The sequence below is a fragment of the Dermochelys coriacea genome, chromosome 11 (genome assembly GCF_009764565.3).
Source record: "Dermochelys coriacea isolate rDerCor1 chromosome 11, rDerCor1.pri.v4, whole genome shotgun sequence".
Lineage (NCBI taxonomy): Eukaryota > Metazoa > Chordata > Testudines > Dermochelyidae > Dermochelys > Dermochelys coriacea.
This window is the reverse complement of record NC_050078.2, coordinates 6,801,082-6,807,870: the sequence shown is the minus strand read 5'-3', so window position 1 is coordinate 6,807,870 and position 6,789 is coordinate 6,801,082. Positions and strand designations below refer to the sequence as shown.

At 43.3% G+C, this 6,789-nt stretch overlaps 1 long non-coding RNA gene across 1 annotated transcript; it reads left to right on the top strand.

Moving 5' to 3' along the window:
- Window positions 1-632: 632 nt before the first annotated feature.
- Window positions 633-3,379, top strand: LOC122458047. The gene is made up of 3 exons (XR_006277863.1): window positions 633-680; window positions 1,097-1,161; window positions 3,336-3,379. It is a non-coding gene; the product is annotated as an uncharacterized LOC122458047 (long non-coding RNA).
- Window positions 3,380-6,789: the final 3,410 nt, after the last annotated feature.

Sequence of the window (6,789 nt, the reverse complement as noted above, 5' to 3'; positions counted from 1 at the left end):
AGAGACTAACAAATTTATTTGAGCATAAGCTTTCGTGAGCTACAGCTCACTTCATTGGCTGCATAGTGGAGAGGAATGAAATGATCTGCATCATCAACTTAAAATGGTGTAATAGGGCTTTGCACCAGCTAAAGAGCTGATCCATCATCTAAGAAAGGGAGAAGATCTCTTATTTAATGCTTGAATTTATCGGACATTTGGCATTTGTTTCACACAGTAAACGGGGAAACAGCGCTATGAATTAAAGAAATGCATTCAGAAGAAATAAGGACCCTACCTTTGCTCACATAAACTTTTGCCCATTTCCAGACTCAACCCAAAAGCAAGCTATTTTTGAAGGTTTTGAAATGTTGGTGTAGCAGGGCAGTTACCCGCTGCTGCCCTATGGGGCTTAAAAGCCAGCCCGGGGAGAGAGCCAGAGCTGAGGGCAAGAAAAGCTAGGCTGATTGGGGAAATGGCCGCAGCTGGGCCATGCCCCAGTCAGGCTGCAGCTGGGCCTATAGAGGGGTTGCTAGGCTGAAGCTTAGCCAGAGTGCCCCTCTCTGCATTCAGAGGGGGAAGGGCCTGGCTGCAGGGACCTGAGGGAGTACCGAGAGTGGAGCAGGGCTGAGGGGGAAAAGGGCAGGGGAACTCCGGCCTGGAAACCCCCAGGCTGCGAGGCCTAGATTAAGGCCAATTAGGTATTGGGGTTGCAAGGGGGCAGCCCAGGGGTAGACGGAGGCAGCAGGTCCAAACCCCTCGCCTGTGATGAGCGGCTGATACACTGCAGTCTGCCCCGGGGAGCGGGGCTAAGCGACGACTGGCAGTAGCCAAGACTGAGGCGAGGTGGGGGTAGTGGGTGGGGGTTCCCCAGGGAGGGGAGACCCTCAGGGATTGTTGGGGTTTTACTGCTAGGGACAGCACCCCAGTGGGAGGAGGCACCGGGTCCTGGGAGGGACTGGGGCCAGTGTTAAGGCAGATCACCAGATGGCAGAGGGTGCTGCAGAGGCTGACTAGCTAATTCCCAAGGGCAACCAGCAGGAGGTGCTGCCGAGTGAGTCCGGCTCTGTTACAGGTGGGAATACATTCTCTCTCTGCTGGATGAAATTGGAAGCAGATGTGTTGAAATATCATGACAGAATCCATTCTTGTGGTATTTCCAGCAGAGACCAGAAGTCAGAGGTGTGGCTAACTTGTTCCTACTTGCACATCTTATTTGCAGCAAAGGTGACATTTTAAAGATAAGCTCAACATAGACCTTAAATGAGTCTTAAGCGGTACACTGGCCTTTTGTGGGATTCTCTGCACAGAAATGAATCTCATTCTAGAGGAACGGGGGGCAGTGGATGCGATACTTGCTGCAGAGAAACCTGCAGTGACTTTAATAGACAAGCTCCTGTCTTAGGAGATCATTCGAAAGCACCCCCAAATGTATCACTACCATTATCCTCCAGCTTTATACAAAGAGTGACTTCAATAAGCGGCCAATTTTTATTAGTCCTTTGAGTACCTGGTTATGGTGCAGGGTGAAATTTTGCCTTGGAGCCATTTCCTTCAGACTGGCGAGTGAATGACATTGGGAGTGACTAGCTATTCTTTTGAACTTTGGTAATATAAAATGGCAGCTTACAAGTTAGAATGATTGGAAGGGAAGAGTTTTATCCCACTTTATCTAAAGGCAGATGCACTGCCAATTTCCCTCTATTAAAATTCTCCAACCCCCAATGGCTTTTAGACGATTAATAGAACTTCAGTGCATCCCTGATAGATTTGACTTTTAGATTTCAACAGCTGGCGCAATACTTCAGACTGACTGTGCTCCTCTCTGCTCCCTGGTGACATATATATTACAGAATATTCATTTTAGATTTTTCATCCAGGTCAGGTAGATCCTGGAGAGAAATAAACTGAAATCCAGTTATTTGCTGCTTATGTGATTTAGGAGATTACATATTTTAGTGAGGTACTTTGCTGAGTTTCTCTTTTCTTACAGTAATAAAGACTGAGAGAAAGGGGGGGTGTAAAATTTTCCTTTGTTCCCAACCAATATTTTTTACTAATTTTGTCAATTACTTCAGTGCTCTGTATAACCCACATGAGCCTTTAAAACAATTCAAAGATTTGCCAGGGTCCTGCACTCCAAACAGAGGCATGCACAGAAGAAATGTATAACAGATGCCAAAGATCAGGAGCCCAGATCCCCAGCAGTGTTGGTGCCCCATCTGGTGCAGCTGGGTTGGGGATATAAAAGGTGATTATGGTCTCGTCAGGGGCTGGACAGAGGCCAGTTTGGCCACCCTTGTGTTTTAGCGTAGCTTTGGGGCTGCTCTAAAGTTCACCAAACTGGAATATCAAATGTAGTTACCAGAGCAGCTCCTTCCACATCCCACTAAACATCCCCTCTGAAGGAGAGTGGGAGGTGGAAGGGAACCATCACAGAAGTTGCTTGTCACCTTGCACTAGGCTAATTCCTGCATAGCCAGTTACACTTGCTTTATGGCTGCTTTGCACCACCAGAATGGGAGAAAGAGGGGCCCAGGGATCTGGAGAAGAGCTTGAGGAATGAACCCCTGAAATACATTCCCTACAACATGGTACAGTACATTATGAAAGCACAAACCCTCTGGGTTAACATCAGCATCTGAAACCAGGTGTGAGATGCTTCTGCAGAGTTTTCAAGAGATCCTTTATATCTTATATATATACCTGGGATATTTCTTTAAACTTTCATCTCATGATTGCTTGTATGGACTTCTGTAACTTAATGTTACCATGTCTGGGCTTGGAGAACAAAGAGAAGACTGGAACTATGTCAGGAATGTATTAAATCAGTGAAGATACATCAGGAATGAATCTGTTCCATGTCTAAGTCAGGAAGCCTGTGCTGAAATTCATGTTCAGACCCTCACACTGGGACAACTTCAACGCTGGTATGTGTGAATGGAGTTGTACCTGGATTGATTAGGGCCCAATTTTGTCATTAGCTAGATGATGTTAACTACATCAGTTGTTGACTATCAGTGTGGATGTTAAATTTTCTGGAACATACAAGAAAAGTATAATGGGTCTGCAAACTTGGGTTGGCTCTGCACAATAAATCCAGAGGACTTGTAGAATTATACTGCCAGTACTGAGCAAGGTGCGTTAGAGCAGGCAGGGTTGGCACAAGTGGATGTAGTTGTCATGATTACAGAATTAGCTTCACCCCTCTCCCTTTTGCTGATCCCTCAGGATGCACTCCACAACCCTCCGCAGGCTTCGTGCCTTCATCTGTCTTGAGTGGAATCCCACAATTTCCCATTCTTACACCGAGTCCCAGACTATAGTCTCCTGTGGATTGACCGTGCTTACTCCAGCAGGTCCAGATGGGAACGGTATCTGCAGTTTTCCTCTTTGGGAGCATGTGACCAGACCGCATTCTCAAGACAAGTATTAATTTTAATAGTAGGAATGAAGCACAGCATGAGAGAGGATTTTCAAACAAGGACCTATGGAGACCTTACCTCACCGAAGTCCTTCCACCCTGTGAAAGGTGTGTAAAAAGGCCAAACTTCTTCAGACATCCTGAGGGGTGCCTGTAGGTGACAGTCTGTTCCCACCCCAACAGCTCCCCGACAACTGTCTGACTTCTAGACAGAGAGTGTCCTTTTATTGCTTATATTCCTTTAATATTAAATTGACAAAAAAAGCTGAGTAACTTCACTGGAACCCCAAAAATATGCCCTTCGGAGTTAATTGTTCATGCATTGTTTCTTAGCACCCCCCCCCCCCCCGGAAGTGAGTTGAGGGATGTTTTATCATGGGTCATTGTTTGTTTGTTTTTGCTTTTCCTTTTTGTTTTCTTCTGCCAATTTGCTGTTAAACTAAACCAGCATATCCAGACAATATACATCCCTACAACAATCGTGCAATAATGTTCAAAAATGTTAATCTGTTGCGTTAGGTCACTGAGTTTTCTCATTCCCCTCAATTTGATCTGGCCGTGCTGCCAATTGGATTTTGGATTACAGCCTCAAGCTTGTGTAAATTGATGTTCTTCCATTGACATTTTCCCCAGATTAGAGCTGAGTGATATTTTATAGATGAAAGTTTCTTGTTTTTGTGGTGTGTGGGTGTTTTTTGTTTGTTTTTTTGTTTTGGTTTGTTTTGTTTGTTTTTGCCAGACAATGCAGATTTGCGTCGATTGGAGCTGGGTGGCTGGAATTTTCTGGAATTTGGGGCTGATTTTATAGTCTTGCGTTGCACTGAGTGATTTGGTTTCAGTGTGGCAGTTACATGTGGAGATGTTTGGGTTCATTTGACAGCTAAAACAGGGTGTAACTCAGGTGGGTGAAAAATTGAGTGCATTCGTGGGAAAAAAAACATGCATGCTCCTGAGAGATGTGGCTTATTTGTTCTTGTGCTGCTGCTCAGGGAGCAACAAGGCAATGACAGAAGCAAAAACTTCTCTTCAAAGAATACGTTAAAGGTTCCCTCAATGCAAGGAACCTTTCTTCCTCTGCCCACACTTCCCTGGCCTGGTGCAAAGGAACCTGGGTAATACTTGACCAGCCCAACCCAATCTAGTATTTTGTATCGGACACAGGCAAGAACCAGATGCTTTGAAGACAACTTACAAATAGAGTTGGGCAAAACGTTTTGATCATAACTTTTTTATTGTAAAAAAAATGGAGTTTAGGAGAAGCCAAAACATATTTCAAATTCATGTCGGTTTTGCCAAATTGCTTAGGAAACCAAACAAACAAGGAAAGAATGACACAATCAAGTCTCCTATGGTGGCTTTAAAAAGAAGGGAAAATAGAACCTACCGAAATGGCATATAGGCACTTGCACTCGATTACAGACCTACTGGTGGTCTTCTGTCAGCCTGTTTTCGAGGGATTCCAACAAAAGCCAGCAGAGTCCTCAGTAGGAGTCATTTTGGAACTCAGTGTAGTATTTGACAGAGTTTGGCTCTTAAGGGAACTCAGATGGGACCGTGTGGTAAGAGAATCCTTGGATAAGAGATTTCCTATGGCATAGGAAAATCACAGTAAGACTCGGTGGAAACCAGAACACGAGGAGACCTGGAGGATCGGAAAGAAAGTCAGTAAATTTGACTTTTCAATAGATTCCATCGCACATGTGTATGTGGGACTGAGGTAGCTGAAGACCTGGCCAATATTGGAAGATCAGAAACTCGGGCTGGGTGAGCATACTGATGTTCTATCAAAGAAAAATATTATCTGAAATAAATGGTCTAAAGGTAAAAGATTCTCTGATGTTTAAAGCATCTCTGACAATAACCTTCACTATTGTCAGAATGTGAACAGGGAAAATTGCAGGGATGAAAATCACTAGAGATGGGACCAAGCTATATCCACTCTGCAAGATATGACAGCAGCTGGCTTCAACACTTGTCCATGCTTTTGAATGTAATATTGTACAGAAAGTTTCACTTTCTGTATCTGACACCTTAGATCTAACCCTTGCAGAGGACCCCGTAAAATTTGCCAAATTCATTCTCTAACTTTATGGTCTGATATGTTTGTTGTGGGATAAGACAACAATAAAACAATCAAACTGCTTCAACATTTTCAAAATGGAACATGTCAGTTTGAAATGTCAAAATTTCCTTTTAATAGGTGCTCAAAATCAAAACAAAATGTTTCATTCAAAACAAAACGTTTTATTCAATTCTAAATGTATTTTTTTCAACTTTTTGAAAATGTCAGGGAACCAAAAAAAAAAAAAATCAGGTAATTGCCCAGCTGTAGCTGCAAGTGACCGATAGCATTTCTTGGGTATGTAAATAGTGTCAAATGAGCCCAAACACTTTTTTGAGTTAGGGGTCAGTGGAACCACCCACATTGCTGTGATACTGGGCCATGAAGTGCTGAGTAAAATGGGCTGAAAAATGGTAGTTTTCACATCATGTAAAAATGAAAATATAGAAACAATTTTCATTTCACATTTTATTGTTTAAAAAATGTTCACAGTTTATCAAAACTATTGCTTTTCAGAACGGTTGAGATTTTCATTCCCCCTTATATTTTCTTTCTTTTCCCTTTCCCCACTTTTTTCCTGCTTTTACTTTTCTCCCTACAGAAAATGGGGGACAGAGAGGGAGCCAAAAAGGAAACACTAAAAACTAAAGTGTGGTTGGGGTGTGTGTGTGTGTGTGTGTGAGAGAGAGAGAGAGAGAGAGAGAGAGATGGGGGGGTTGTTAGCGGGGAAAAAAGGTCTTTTTTTTTTTTTTTTTTTACCTGGGGGAAAAAAATCATTTTTAAAATGTTGATCTCTCCAGGGAAGTGGTCTGTGTTGCGATGTGATCTCATTGTGATATCCAGAAAATCCTGTATCATGCAAGCCCAGGCTCAGAGTGCCATTAGTAAGTAACCCACCTCAGGAAGCAGTCTTTCCTCATCCTGGTTCTTTGTAGCCCACCTGCAATGTGTACTCTGGGTATGTTTACAGAGAATAGATTGCTTTGCAGGTGATTTTCTCCATACTGCCAGCCCTCTCCTACCAACCATTCTCCGGACATGAAGCTCAGGAAGAACAGACACTGAGAGGCTATCAATGTGCTAGGATAACAGTTTTTGTTGCAATATTATGGTGATGCAATTCCTGTTCAAGTCCAGATTCACTGAACTTTCTGCTAGGACCCAAATAGAAAATGATCTCTTCTGGTTGAAGTTACTTCTGCCTGAAGCCCCATTCACATAGGACCTGCTCTTTTCAGTCTTTCCATTGACAACAGTGGGCTCTGGATTAGACCCCATCTTGATGCTTGACGATCATGTGAAGCTTTGATTTTTATTAAGAATC